Source organism: Hippocampus guttulatus, chromosome 5 (assembly GCF_054856545.1).
Source record: "Hippocampus guttulatus isolate MCC_2025c chromosome 5, RoL_Hgut_1.0, whole genome shotgun sequence".
Lineage (NCBI taxonomy): Eukaryota > Metazoa > Chordata > Actinopteri > Syngnathiformes > Syngnathidae > Hippocampus > Hippocampus guttulatus.
In genome coordinates, this window is record NC_141265.1 from 15,552,850 (window position 1) to 15,568,992 (window position 16,143).

General features: G+C 39.8%; 1 protein-coding gene across 1 annotated transcript in view; it reads right to left on the bottom strand.

Moving 5' to 3' along the window:
- Positions 1–11,045, bottom strand: part of ghra (growth hormone receptor a) — a 40,086-nt gene extending 29,041 nt beyond the window's left edge. Inside the window, exon 1 of the mRNA XM_086111368.1 lies at positions 10,859–11,045. The gene's annotated coding sequence lies outside the window, so the exon portion shown is untranslated. The remainder of the gene's footprint in view (positions 1–10,858) is intronic.
- Between the last annotated feature and the right edge of the window lie 5,098 nt (positions 11,046–16,143).

Sequence of the window (16,143 nt, forward strand, 5' to 3'; positions counted from 1 at the left end):
CATGTGTTTACACAAGACCAGCTGACATGAAAGGGGGAGTCTACCAGTTGAATGTAAGATGTAGCAATAGCGAAAAGATAGACTGAAGGTTATGAGGGGAAGAAGTCACATCATTTGCGTGTTGGAAAAGTGCACGCAGTCACAAACGCAAAAAGGGCCCTGGAAGACAGTACTCAGTTGGCCCAAGGTTGGATTCATATTTGACTGCACCTTGTTTTTCTTGTAACTGACACCGAAAGTATCTTTCAAATGTTTTCGTATTTTTCCCCCGAAGGTCACGTGGCATACTCAACAATGACAAATCGCGCCTGTCACTATTGCACGCATCCAGATGACTCCTGATTTTTCCCCAGAGGTTCCCGCAATTTTGGCCGTCCAAAGTCCCACCTGATCAATATCTGCATGATATTCAGCAACAACTCCACTGCACATGTAGGAGTGCTTGGAGAAGCCGATGTAACGCATGCGACGCACTTTTACAGCGTGTTAAGAGCAGAAACTATCGCACGTACGTGTAGCGATTGAAAATGTTTCTACCGGCGCTCCAGATTCTCATTCTTTGCCAGTGCCATTGGTGAATTGCAGATGAAACAAAATTGATAAATAAAAAGATTATATTCCAACAATTACCGATAACTATGTTCTTCTCTCGAAAAAAGACACCCGCACTACAGCCTTCGGCAGAAAAAGACGCTACGAATGTTACCCCATGCGATAAACAAGAGTTCACTGTATTTATATATACTGTATATATATTTTTAATGGCATAAAAAAAAATCAATAAATAAATCGGCCGCTCACACCGGCCATCCACTGTGCTTTGCATCCCACCGGGCAGAAATAATCTGATTTATTCTTCTCTCTGCTTCTTTTCATGCTAATTTGCACTTTCATGTCAATATATTTCTCCTTTTTCTTTATCATAGCTAAATTGATTTTTTAAAAACCAAAAATGTAATTTTGAGACCAATGATATAGATCACAAAATTCTCCTTTTAGCGCCTTTAGTGATAAAGATGCTTATTTTAAGTGTAACTTGTTTGCAGCCAGAGGCAGGGATTGGTTACTTAGAGCAGTGGTCCCCAACCCACGGGCCGTGGACCAGTACCGGTCCGTGGGTCATTTGGTACCAAATATACACTATACTGCTGTGTACAGTCGTTGATACGACAGATTCTGGGTCAGTCGGAAGAGACCCCCCCCCCAACCCCCCAAAAGCTTTGCCTGGAATCGCAATTTTGATTAAAAATGGAAAGAAATTGTTCGGCCCTAAAGCATTTGCATCTCGTTTTGTATCACAAAGAAAGGAAAGCGATGGGAGACCATGTGGTCATTTCGTCGGCATTCATGACTGCGCAAGTCGTATTTTGCTGTGCATGCACACTGTGAAGTGACAAACAGTCAAGCCGCCAGCTGAACACTGTCTGAGAAGGTGTCGCTAATGTGTGAAGAAGTTTAATCATGTGCCAGTAAAGTCTGCAGACCGGTGGATTATTTTAAATATCTCGACAAATAATCTGACGCACTTGTTGGAAAACGGCAAATCTTAAAAGTCAATTGAAAGAAGCATCAGATTGAAGAAAGAAACCATCTCATTATACAAATAATTACAGGCAAGGCTTTCGACTTCACGTCACCGTTCGTTAACATAATTACATGACTAATGAATAACGTGCATGCACATGACAAAACTGGGCCAGGTTTTGATCAGATGAAAGCAGTGCGACAACTCTCGCTGTTGTCAATTACAATTTCCTAATAAACATACCCTTGCCAAAGATGAATGAGAAAACATCCCTCTATTTTCAAGAAAAATCAATTGCATGTTGGCACAGACACAAGCGAGGGAGGAACATTAACATTGAGTACACATTTACTGACAACTGGGTCGAATTTGAGCATTCTTCGCAGTTTTATTCAAAGTCAGCAAAGGCCGATTGTTCGATGTTTTTAAAAGAGTATCCGGAGCGATTTTCTTGTGGTGGGAGTTGTGTCAAGAGTGATTTTTTTTTCTCCCCGTCTTCCCAATCTGCTCGAAAACAGTCGGGGGGGCCAAAGATCAGAGATGAGATAACCTTATTCGACATTTATGATGAACCACAGACTCCACGATTGTAACCGAACGTCAGCCAATTCGGATCACCTTGAAGCTTGTGCAATTGGTGGATACAAATATGTAAGTGTCACCCAAGTCATTCACCATCAGGACAAGAATTTGCAACTGTGATGCATATTTACTGTGTCAGACAAGCTAACCGTTAGCCTACCTTCTGGCATCTCTGTCTGGTCTTTCATGTTACAAAACTGGGTTGAGATATTAAAAATCTGGACACGTGTACCCCGCTGCCCATTACAATTAAAGCTACTAAGAAGTCAGTTGGTTCTGGAGCATTCTGTTCCATGCCTGCGATGAGCCTCCCTCAAAAAATTGCTCCTTAACATTTGATAGTTGCTCCTCAAAATGTCATTGATTAGCAAAACTGTTCCGCAAAAAATAAATATTTCGAGCCTTGTGCAATCATGCCTGTTGCCCTGTATTAACCCCTGACATGTAGGTTTTGGCCTGTTTTAGTGCTCATTCTCCTCCCCACTCTAATCCTGCTCAAAGATGAGGCTAGGTGGCATTTACCGGTAGTACTGTATTGTATTGTATACTGTACTATTCCACAGCGCCACATCACGTGATAAACGTTGCCGACTCAGCATTGATTGTTATCGGGTCGTCCTGGAAGGGTGATTCTCCATCTGTGAACCCTTCTAGAGGTTCTTCCTGTTTTCTTCCAAATGGGTTTTCTCCGAGTTTTTCACAACTGCGGGCCTGAAAAGCACGTTTGAGACTCCTCTGATTAAGGTCTACAGAAATAAACCCGACTTGACATGACCTGAACAACAACAACAAAAGCAAAGAAGTCAAAACAATCCCCGTTCACACAGGCCTGAATGCCAGGCCTGTAGTTGGTAATGAGATGATGTTTTGTTTTGTTTTTTTAACTTACTACTTGCTAATTTGGCTTGCAATACGTATACAGCTTCTGACATTTGGTAAGCGTTGAACTTAATTCAACCGCTTCTATTTGAATATTTTAATCAATAGCTTGTAAAAGTTAGCCTTTGAAAAGTTGTTCGATGGGGCTGAGGTCGATTCTTCCGTCGCAAAATTCCTCCAAGCGTGCCTTTATGGACTTCACAGAAAAGGCCCTTCCCCAAACTTTTGAGGAAAACAAACAAAATGTCTTGATGCAGATGTGGATCCATGAGGATGAAGATTATCATGAGGTACAGAACAAAAATAGTCAAACCTCCGATTGCTTAACTAACTGATTGGGATGTCTGCATGGATATGTGAGCCACCTAAATCGCATACAGACGCCACAGACAGTGAACATGAGCCTGCATGTTGCAGCAGGGAAGCTTTAGGAGTAGTAGGAGGAGCCTGGAAGGGAAGCAGCCAGCAGCTCTGCCTTGTTCCAAGTCCCCCCACTCCTGCCCCCCCCACCGCCTTCAGACACCCACTCAACCTGCGCAGATAGCATGTACATGTGTGTTTTATACGGATGTGAACACGGGAAGAGGTTTTTTAACCTGCTCGCATTCGGATACGGGACAGCTACGATGTTTCTTCCCGTTTCGAAAGAGAGAGTGGAAAACTCAGAGTCAGCACGCTGGCATGAGAGCAGCCACGGCTGGAAGGAGATCAGCACACACATCTGCGGAGCACCCTGGAGTGGGTGTCTGTGCGCAAAATCAAGTGTGCGTACCAGAGCAGGAACAGCGTGAGAGCAAGTGTGCACTCTTCCGAAGTGAAAAGTCAACTTGGCGAGCGCAGACTTGCAAAAAGTTCAGTTTCGAACCAGCAACTGATAAATACAATTAAAAATGATAATGATAATTTCTCAACCCCCCTCCCCTCCACCCCTCCCGTCCTCTGGCCTGGCATTTTTCCAAGTAACTGGGAAAATCTGCCATTTCAGAGAGTTATCCTTCAGGAGTTTTAAAATGTCATTTCTGATCCATCTGGATTTGAATTGAGCAGTTTAGTTTCATGTGAATGCCGCATATTCAAGCCTAATGCAACAAAGTTTAGATATTTTGAGGAGACTGTAATATGAAACTGTCACAGTAATTATACTGTATGTATATATCTATATATTGTTTGACCTTGGCATGGTTCATGTTTCAGTGAGTGCTATCTTTGTTTTACAATGAGAATAAAGAGGACAAAATGTTTTGCTTGTTTTTTTAATGCAGTTTCCCCATCAGTCTTGGCCAAATTGTGTATTTTCTTTTGTTCATGTGTATTTCCACGATCACTTCGACAGACAAAGTGGCAGCCAATTTGGGCATCAGGAAAAAAAAATGACTTCAAGACATCAGTCCTATACAAACATATTGTGCTAGTGGAGGGGGGATTGATGATCATAATAAACTATGGCTGTGCTCTCCAAACATAAAATGTTCTGAACCGGTAATGCTCACTATTTTACATCTAACGATTGAGACAAATCAATCACTAAAAGGGCAAAATAACCTGGAACAACTTGTTCGTGTCTTCATCTTCTCATTTCCCTCCTAATTGTTGTTGGCAAAGGGCAGCCACAGGAAACAAAGTCGCTCTTCTGTCATGTGACAAGAACAACAACAAGCCTCCGCTCACATCTCCTACCTGGCGGACACTTGAACCCACTGTAACATCTGTCCATCCCTTTTCTATAATGCTTTGCTTATCATTATTACTGAAGATATCGAATATTTTGGTATTCGGATATTCACCTGAAAATTCTATAGAATAATTAGGTATTCAGATATTTTTTTTCTTGGATATTATTAGGACTGAAGATTTAAAAAACATTTCCACTTAATAATGAACACCCATTTGGATTACATTTTAAGATATTCAACATTTGATACTTAAAGATAAAGTGTATAGAATTCAGTGCCATCTAGTGGTAAACTAATAGAATACAACAACCAAAGCTCGAAGTGCCTCAGACAGACCAAACTTCGGGAGCCTACCACCTTTCTTAAGCAGCGGAGCAAGCAAAATACAATCCCAAATGACTTCTCGTATTACCTCAAGTGACAGAGAAAGTGCATGGAAGTTGTTACGCATGCTGCAGTTATAATTTGGAGGAATTACCTTGGCTCAATTTATCTCCATGTATTCGGAGCAGAAAGATGGCGGTGAAACATGGCAGCCTCTTGCGGGGAGGCGCGCCCCAGGTAACATAATTAGCGATTACTTCACCCACAATCACATTAAAATATTATGTTGATGTGATAGAACATCATTTTTTACACATTATTAAAATTCTATACTGTATATATATATATATTTTTTTAAATAATGAACACTGGAAAAAAAAGCAACTAATTTTTGTCCCATTAAATTTAAACTGGGCAAACGAGCACACTATTTTCCTTTCTATAAACACTGGTAAGAATTTAGACAAATCCCTCCCCATAGGCATAGATTTTGGCCTCGAAGACAAAGGGATGTCAGAAGCACACACATTTTCCCGGCGAAAACAACACACTTGAGTAAGCCTGGTTTGTTAAAAAGCGATCAGCAGGAACGGCAACTGTGTCAGGCTGTCAACATCCAACTGTGGTTGGGAGCTCCCTGATGTTTTTGTTTGAATTTTAAAACAAAGAAGTTTATTGTCAAAGAAAAACACAGTTAAATGTTTAAGTTGCTACGATCCAAAATTGTGACAGCAATATTTTTCCCCTTTACTGCAAATTAATATCGGCTCCAAATATCAGTTATCAGTCTCCTTGGCAGCTAATACTCTGTATCCACCCTAGAAAAAAAAACATATTGGTCTTTCTCTTGAGAACATGCAAACTCAACACAGGGATTCAAACACCCAACCTCAAAACTGTTGGGCAAACGTACAAACCACTACAAACCCCCATTGTTACAAAGACATTTTAAACAAACAAAGCTGAGAGAAGCTTGAGAAAATTGGAAATGCTTTTCTCTATAAACTATATTTTTCTTTTACTTTAAATAAATCCAACACACCATTCAACCAAGCATCCACTTGAAAAGAAACTAAAGTATGAATAATAATGCTATTATTAGACTTCCTTTGCAATCCACACCTTATTTTAAGACCAGCAGCCAGCACAATGACACGATTAATCATTATAAGGAACAACAAAGAACGATAATAATCAACAATTATGTTAGCTTGGCAGCCAGCTAACTAAGTAGCTAAAGGAAACAGAATTTAGTTTGTGGACAGCTTCATTTCTCACCTATTCTAAATAATGGACAAATACAAAGGAAAAAGTGACAACAATCAATTGTAGAGAATAGAGGAAGATAATACAACTAGTAATATTCAAAAAGGCTGGCTAGAAGGCGATATAAAAAGCTAGCTTGAACTAGAAACACACACATGAAGCCACTTTATGACAGTGTAAAATTTTCAATGAGTTCAATGAGACAATTGGCTATGTTAAAATAATATTTTTCCACGTTGTCTGACATATTAAAAGTTTTAATGAATCTGAAAAATATTGAGAATCATAATGACTTGGCCGCACCAAAACAGCACTCCAGGATGCATATTTAGAAAAATAGGTATGGTATTGATATAACATCCATCCATCCATCCATCCATCCATCCATCCATTTTCCGAACCGCTTGATCCTCACTAGGGTCGCGGGGGGTGCTGGAGCCTATCCCAGCCGGCTCCGGGCAGTAGGCGGGGGACACCCTGAATCAGTTGCCAGCCAATCGCAGGGGTATTGATATAACATGGAACCAAATCTGCATCATGTGTTACCATCAGAGATGTGTTCCTCGAGCCGGTCCTTGGCCTCGAGGACCGGCTCGAGGACCGAGGGGCGGTCCTTGGTCCTCGGCCTTGGAGTCAAGTCCTTGGTCCTTGGCCTTAGCCTCGGATTGCCGGTCCTCGGACACAATGAGGGATAAGAGCCTCGAATCCCTTGTTTAAGGACCGCAAATATCACGAAGGAATCTGATAAATTCCACCCAAGGAAACCCATATTGATAGATTAACTCTGGCGCTTTAAGAGGGGCGGGTCTGCCACTGACGCGTCACAGGTAGCGCAACGTATAAAGAGCGGCATCACAGTTAGTTTCAATCACGGTTTGTTGCATTCGCGATCGGCAGTTTAAATAGCGTGTAAAGCCTTTCTGTAACAGTGGTGTCTTTTATTTAGTTATTTTTGCACAGTGGTCACGTTTGTGCGGTCGCACTAGAATGTTTGTTTGAACCAAGTAATTTGCGTTACAGCTGGAGTCAATAATGTCGACAGTTCACTTCCGGGTTTGGCCGTTGGGATTTGGAGTCCTTTTGCTCGATTCCAGTTATGCTTGCTGAATGCTTTCTCATGTTTGGAATAATGAATATTGATAATTCATAGTTTAAAATCATGGTTGATTTAATTATTTATTATTATTATTATTATTATTGTGAAGTTGAAGGTATTAATTAATGTAGTATTAGTGGTAGTGGTAATAATAGTAGTACTCAGAGAATGGTTAGAGATTCAGCCATCTCGTTACCTCTGCGTCCGAGACGCATAATTTTCCCACGGGACGCACAGTTCCAAACAATGTGTGTTTTTGGGACGCAAGGAAATTTCTCAGTAAAAACAAACAAACAAAAAAACTACGGCAAGCCTGAGGATTTCACAGTAACAATCGTTACTTCGTCAATGGATGCTACAGCTTCTTGTTGACTTTGAAACTTAGCTTGTAGCCGACGTGTGCACATTTTGAGCATGACGTCTCTGATCCACTGGTTAAAGGACACTTTGATTCTCTCCTCTTTCATCTCAAACTGCTTCAAACAACAAAGCGTGTGACGGAAAAGTGGTTAGGACTGCACGACTGTCCGTGTTTTATGTTATGTGTTGTGTTTATTATTTTACTTTATGTTAACTGTTTTGTGAAGCGCTTTGTTACAGCTGTCGCTGTTGTGAAAGCGCTATATAAATCAGCATGTATTGTATTGTATTGTATTGTTACCGGCAGCGTGTCGTTTCCGTGGTGTCATTTTCACGGTACCGAAAAATAGTTTAATTATAAAAGTCACCGCACTTGAATTGACTGTGATCCACGCGATTTCACGGCGCCTGTATGTGTGTTTGTGATGTGGTGTGTGTGAGTGTGTTTCTTCTAATTTACTTTCGTTTTGTTTTGTTTTGATTTCAGTGTTGGGGGGGACACAACAGATGACGTTATGTGCGCATGCGGGTTGTTATTTTAGTCCGCAAACTGAGGAATCGCGCGGATGAAAGTTTGAGATGGCGGCGAAAAAAACTCACCAAGGTCTAATAATCACGATATTTAAGAAATGGGAATGCTTGTCTGATTTTTCATATGGATCCTCCAAAGGGCGTATCACTAAACTCACCTGTGACGTATGCACAGAACGCGAGAGCGAAATACGATGCGAGGCACGATTACGAGGCAAATTGGTCATTAGATTTGTAGGCTAATCGCTGTGAAAAATACTATGAAACAGTCTTGGTTATTCTATAATTTACTGGTTGTACCATGGTAACTTTATGAATAAAACATTCCTCACAAGGTGTAGTAATGCTCATGTTAACTGTTGGTAGAACTCATGATGACGTGTGTTAAATTCTTTCGTCAAATTGATCGTAGATTATACATGTATCGTTTTAGGAAGAGGATGTCAAGCCACATCAATACTTACCTGTATTATTGATTACCAGTCAATTAATCTTTGCAGTGTAAGATTGGAAAAAATACTCTGATGATGCCACATGAGTACACCAGTTTTTGATCCATTTATTTTTTGGAATAAACCTGGAGTACACAGCTGCTGATGTAATGTTCATTGTTAATGCACAGTTTTCAAACATTGACCCTTGAAACATTATACTTTTGAGTTTCGGAATTCTTGATTATCAATATCAGTCAAAATAGAAAAATGGGTTCCCATGATGAACGTTTACGGAACCCAACATTTGTTATCGTGGTTTCCCATTGGGTAATCCGATGGAACCGAAAAACGGTTACCATGAATTTCCGAAATCCTCAGGCCTGCTCCTGAATTATTTAAATTTTTGCAGCATTTGTTTATCATTGTATGTATATGTTGTTGTTTGTGTTATTATCATATGCAATTGAATAAGTAGACCCTTTCAGAATTCGAAATTTGGGACTCTCTCAATGCATAATGGGACTCATACTTTTCTGATCAGCGAGTCCCTGGGACTCGCTGCCGGTAAACTGTAAAATTATCACTGAGAGATTACTGCTTTTTCTGCAGTCAGTGATTGACTTCTATGCAAAGTCATTTCTCAACTTGTGTTCCGTGCCACGTCATGCCTGTTGAGTGTTGATTTACTTCATATTAAGAAACTACTGCACTAAAATATTAATTCATAAATGTATACCATATGATTTTATTTTTTTTCTCAGTATAAATAACACGTACCCTGACTGTTCTACTCTTTGAATAAAAACACTTCATTCAAGCGTTAGGGAGTGCAAAGGGTTATGATGGAGGGGTGTTGCAAATCATGAGGATCTGCCAAGTGGTATGATAGCATTGTTTTATACATGTCCTCGGATAGGCCTCAGTTTCAAAATCAGTCCTTGGTCCTTGGCCTTGGCCTCAGAGGCAAGTCCTTGGTCCTTGGCCTTGGCCTTGGCCTCGGAAAATTTCTCAAGTCCTTGGCCTTTGCCCTGCCCCGGAAAATTTTCCAAGTCCTTGGCCTTGGCCTTGGCCTCGGAGTCAAGTCCTTGGCCTTGGCCTTGGCCTCGGGTTGCTGGTCCTTGGGCACAACACTGGTTGCCATAACATCAACATATAACCTACCGTACTTAAATGAACAGTTAGGAACCGAAAATACATTCATTCACTGAGAACATATCAACCACGTGCCTGCTTAATGATTTACCTCCAGAGACCCCTGACCCTTGGTTTGAACAACTCTGGAGTCCGATATCAGAAGTCAGCTTCAACAATGAAAGGGAAACACACGTTGCCTCCCATCCAAGCACATGCAATGTATAACGCTACGACATTTCCTCCATAAATTGAATCACATATCTTCCATTGTTATTGTATTTTTTTCTTGTTGTAATCAATCTACCCAGGTAAGCTTGATAATGAATGCATTCTGTGCTCTACATGAAATGCAAAATTCAAGTTTTAATATGGTGAGTATGAGCGTGAGTGAGTATGCAGCCCGTCTGTAAAGATAGGAAAAAAATTACAAAATCTAATGATGTAGAGTTAAAGAGATCCGCTTTTTAAATGTATTGGACCTCTGGATATACCGCATTGCAATCATCTTCATGTCTCTTTTTTTTTTTTTTTAATTTTTATCGTAACATCATCACCATCACCATAAAAGAAACGAAGTTAATTAGTGCAGCTGCTTGACAATGCACATTCGTGGACCCAATCAAAACTGACCAGTGACCCATTTTGCCCCCCGATCCTCAGTTGGACAACTCAAAGTCCACAAATAGAAGTAGGCTTTGTTGAGGGCAGAGGACAAAATAAAAGAGAAACACATGTTGCTTTGCATTTCAACCAAAACAGCATGAAAGCCCATACAGTATTATTTCAAATACATTCAATCACATCATCGACCAATATTCGATTTTTTATAGTTATGATCAAGCTACACAGTTACGCAAATAGTTAAATACATTTTGTACGCTAATCGTGCAAAATTCAAGTTCGAAATGGGGATTGTGTGCGTGAATGACTGTTGCAGCCTACTTTCTTTAGGTTCGGCAAAGTTAACCCACACAGCCAAAACTACGAAAAGAAAGTGACAAACACCGTGACAAAACCAAAATACGCGCTATTAAAACAACAACAAAATGCTTACTTTACACGAAGCGTCACGCTGGAATCCTGCAAGGGCTAGATGGACTTTTTTTTTCACGACAGGACAACTTGCTCATTTACACACACGAAATTCACTTCAAGTCTCCTTCGCTTGGTTCAAGCATGAGTCCCCTTTAACTTCCACTCGCTTGTTTCCATGCAGGAGAGACTGCTTCTGCTTCTTCGATTCCTTTCGGGAAAACCCACGCACAACTACGAGTACAAAATACACTCGACCACGTCCACGGGGCTCGGTGAGTCTCACATGGCAGTGAGGCGCCCCCATCCGCCCAAAAGAAGTCCAGCCTCCTTCCGAAAACGAGCTGCCAACTCCAGCCGGAGGCCACCCTCGCCGAAATACATCCGCCTCTTAAAGCGCTGCGCGCACACTCACGCAACTACGAACTGTCGTTATATCTTTACGTCAACGCTTCCAGTTCGTTTTCCAAAAACTTATTTGCGTCTCCTAAAGAAATAACAGTTACATAGGCTAACGACAGCAAGGTAGCTATAGGTAGATGACGATAATTTTGCAGTGATAACAATTTCATATCTTCAAATGTTATACAGTAAAAAAAAAAAAAAGGATGTCGTAGAAAACAGCTAGCATATCGTAGTAGAATAACTCTAGTCCTAGTCGGTCATGTCAATAATAGAATCTAATGCGAGCGGGTAACTTGTTCAATGCATACATTATGTCTCAAATGTGATAAGTAGATTATACCATGTAGTATAATCAATCACGAATATCACTAGAATAAATCGTGATTTTAATCTTTGATGCTAATGCTAGTGTAAAAGTGGCAATGTGCTATATGGCCACATTAAGGCCCAATCACCCAGTTGGATGTCAAGTGCACCGACTGCGACATCGCATCGAATAATGCAAAAAAGTTGACACTTTATAGTCAAATTATAGCCATGGATAATATCGATAATTGATGCAAATGCTAGCAAGTAGCTATCTTGCTTGTTTAATGAAACTGAATTTTGCGTGTCTAAAACACAATTTCACATTTAATATGATGAAGTAAAATGTATTTCAAGGAGGGAGTAGTATAAAGTACTGTATAATTATTATGAGAGAGTACTATACAGTACTGTATAATTATTATGAATAGCTACCTTGCTAGGTTGATAGAACAAACTAAACTTAGACAGATATAGACATTTGTCCTCTTTTGAGGCTCACGTGGAACTTCCACACCAGTGACGCTGTCTGAGGCTCGCTTGGAATTTCAGCTGTCAATGGAAGAGCCAGTTCCCCCCGAACCAAGCCTCCCCCTGCTCTGATCCCCCCTCTAGACCCAAAAGCCATCAATTGAGGTGGAAGAGCCCGCCTTGACACATGAGAGGGAAGCCGGCATCTCAGTTGCTATTCACACTGAATTGCAAGATGTTTTTTTTTCTTCATGGATCTTTGCCTGTGTGAACTTACTGTAGCTTACTGAATTTTAGTGATTAAAAAAAAAAGTTGGCTCTGTAGAAAAAAAAGTATGCCCTAAAAAGAAATGTATATGTAATGGAATTCAGTGCTGAAGCATTTTCAATGATAATGCATCTTTCTGTGTAATTAGGTGGTCTGTATAATCTGTTGTTATGGAGTAGGAATCCCTCTGATTCTGTGCCCCACTTGATCATGTGGTCTCATGTTGTATTAAATATGAGAAGGTAACAATCTAGGCCAGTGGACCTATGCAGGACAAGCCACACCCTCGGTGTGATTATGTGTATAGACGTCAACACTTAAACAGTAAAAGGAGTAACTAAATGTGACAAAATGAAGAAAAAAAACGTTGAGTTTCTTATTTAGGATTATTTTTCTGGTAGCTACTTACGGGTTAATGTTTCAAATGTCATGACATGACAAAATGTAGAATTTTGTTTTCACCCAGGCTACATGAATGGTTTTATTTTTTAAATGTGAACAGCAATATAAAGAGGAGCTGAACCGTTGAGGAAAATTTTAACATATGCTGTCTTAAAAAAAACACACACACAAAATAAATTCCGTACACTTTCCTTAATCAATGAAAATTATACCCTAAAAAAGACTACATTTAAATAAAAAAAATCACAGTTGAGAGTAAAATATGGATATTTAATTCACTATAATATCCCGTATATATATATAGAGAGAGAGAAAGAGAGTGAGATACACACACACACACAAACACAGTTTATGCTGATGTTTCTTTCCTCTCATCTTGCTTGAGCCATAGTGCAGTAAATTACATCCCCCCATTCCTCGAACAATGTTTGCTCCATCGTGTGTTTGTGTTCCAAGCATAATGGAAGAGTGGCCTTTGTGTCATCACCCTTCAAGTCCCCTGTAATGTATTTAGGGTGCTTTCACATCACAAGTGTGACACTTCCCAGTGTTCTCGACGGCCGTGCTGCCAATTGGATTAGAGCCAGGTGTAAGAGATGCCTGCAAGGGGGGGAACGCACAAACGCATACATGCCTGCTCTGTCATCTATTTATGGACCTTCATTGTTATAAAATATACTCCAGCCCCCTAATATTCTCCAGTTTTGGACCATTAGTGGTAAACAAGCAGTGCTCTAAAATTGCAATTGTTTTTCTCCTGGTACTCCAGCTTCCTCTCACATTTCAAAAACATGCATGTTAGGTTCAATGGAAACTGCAAATTGTCCAGAGGTGTGAATGTGAGTGGGAATTGTTGGTGGGTGATATGTGCTCTACAAATGGATAAAGATTCGAAAAAGTCAGATTTGATAGGCTCTAGATCAGCAAGGGGGAACTGGCCCCCCGCGGGCCAGATGGTAAATTTAATGCCAGAAAGCTCTTTGCACTGGACAAAAAAACAGTATGTGGTTAGTTTGTTGTTTGCTTCAAATCCTTTGTTTTTGCGTTATTATTCTGGATCTTTCATACATTTTTATATGCTTTGAAAAAATTGTACTATCCTGTATTATCAAAAATGAAATATATAATTAACACATATTTGATCCATACATAAAATAGCAATTAAATGCATGTACGCGCGTATGTCTAAAAACAGTGCCCCTCTGACAAAACCCCTTGCCCCAGTCCAGCACTCCCCCTAAAATTTGTCTAAAACTGCCGCTGATGGAGATTCGTCATAGGACCTAAAACCAAGTCTATAAAACTATAAAACACAATAATAACCCTCTCTTAGTGATTAATGTCAATGTCTTTGAGGATGATGGGGTAAAACTTAAAAAATAAATCCATCAGTGAAAAGCTGCATTTGGTCTCGTGTATCTTAAGCATATGCCCCTGAACCATGATCGACGATTACAAACATTGGTCTGCATAAAGGTGACAGCAGGAGGGCAGCAAGGGCAAGTGGCGAGGAAATTAATGAGAATTGGCGAGACTGCACTAGGCGAGTAAGAACCACAGAGTGTCAGCATGAGAGACCCGCCATGTGCAAAACAAGACAATTAAGTGAGAGCCTTAACCGTAATCAGTGGAAGCGTCATCCAAATGAGTTTTTGCTTTAATGTCAGTCGCTATCACAGAATACAAATCAGGGACTTAATATTGATGAAAAGCCTGTAAGTGAAAGGAGTGTGCAGTAAAGATGCTGTAGAGTAGGTAATGATGCAGTTAGAGAACTTGATGTTAAACAACTTCAGTCTTCCTTTGCTTTACTTTATCCATCTTATTCCTGAGGGTTCTTATCTAAAAACAATTACGGGAGCGACTTCCTGTGCAACACTGGAAGTCGTCATGTGTTGCAAGGCTTTTTGTTCCAGAGCGTTGAGTTTTGGATGCTCTTCATTTCCTTTTCTCAACGACGATAAGACCCCGTGGCATTTCAAAATATCTTGAGAAATTGTTGGCAGAAGAAATTGAGTCTATGGCTTTAAGAGCGATGTTGACTCATTTGAGCATGCACCCCTGACGAGGAGACCATGTTGTCATCGTCGATAAAGTTCCCAGCGCCTACCTGGGGATGAACACGTGATTAGGCTGAAAAACTTACTTTGAAAGGACCACCTCAACGTTCGCGTCTTCCGTTCAATTTGTGGATAAAAGGCAAAAGCCTATGGAACAATACGCACATCTAACTTTGTGAATGTTCGCCGGGTGTCACTTCACGATTGAGAACAGTCTCACAAGAACATCCGGGCTGATTTTTATGTGTATAGGAGACACAACTATTCGGTATTAGTCAGGCGACAACATGTAAAGTTTTTACCTTTCTCTTAAAACAGTCGTGGCGTGCGTCAGTAATAATATTTTCAGAACAGACATAATAAATTGTTAAATGAGTCAATATTTTCATCTGCATTAATCTTGTTGCTATTATTAAGTATCATGATTTCCTCGGTTTTTTGGACCACTCATCTAATGGTTGACATGCACTGGGAGGGTTGATAAGATTAAGGCTTCGGCTTGTCAGAACAAGTGAATAAGTGACCACCTACCTGTTTTTGCAGTTTTTCATAATTATTTTGATAGAAAAGCTAAGTCAACAACTCACATAACAGAAATAAGACTAAGAACCCAACGCTCCACCGATGCCTTTAAGCAAGACCTAGAAAAACAAAACTGGACCGAGGTCTACTCAAACGAAGACCCAAACACAGCGTTTGAAGTATTTCAGTCTACCATAATCTCCTTATATGATAAACATTTTCCATTAACTAAAGTCTCCAAAAAGTATAAAGACCCAAGTAAGCCATGGATAACGAAAGGCATAGAAAACGCATGTAAAAAGAAAAACAATTTATATAAATTGTTTTTAAAATTGAGAACTGAAGAAGCAGAAAAAATATATAAGACCTATAAAAATAAACTAGTAAATATTATAAGAACCAGTAAAAGAGATCATTATCATGCACTATTAGAGCTGAATAAAAGTAACACACAAGAAATATGGAAGATACTTAACCAAGTAATCAGAAATAGTCCTAAAAAAATGGATAATCCAGAGTATTTTATCAAAGGCAAAAATACTATTTTGGAAAAAACTGCAGAAATAGCAACTGAATTTAATGAGTATTTTGTCAACATCGGCAGTAACCTAGCAAAACAAATTCCTGATCCAACAAACTTGTTTGAAATAGATAGATATGTAGAAAAAAACTCCTCCACGATGTTCCTTACTGCTGTAAAACAAGAAGAAGTATCAAATATTATAAAAACTTTTAAAAATAAAAAGTCAACTGATTGCTTTAATATTGATATGACAATAATAAAGCAGATTATAGAATATGTAGTGCGACCTTTCACGCACATATGCAACCTGTCATTCAAAGCTAGTATCTTTCCATCAAAAATGAAAATTG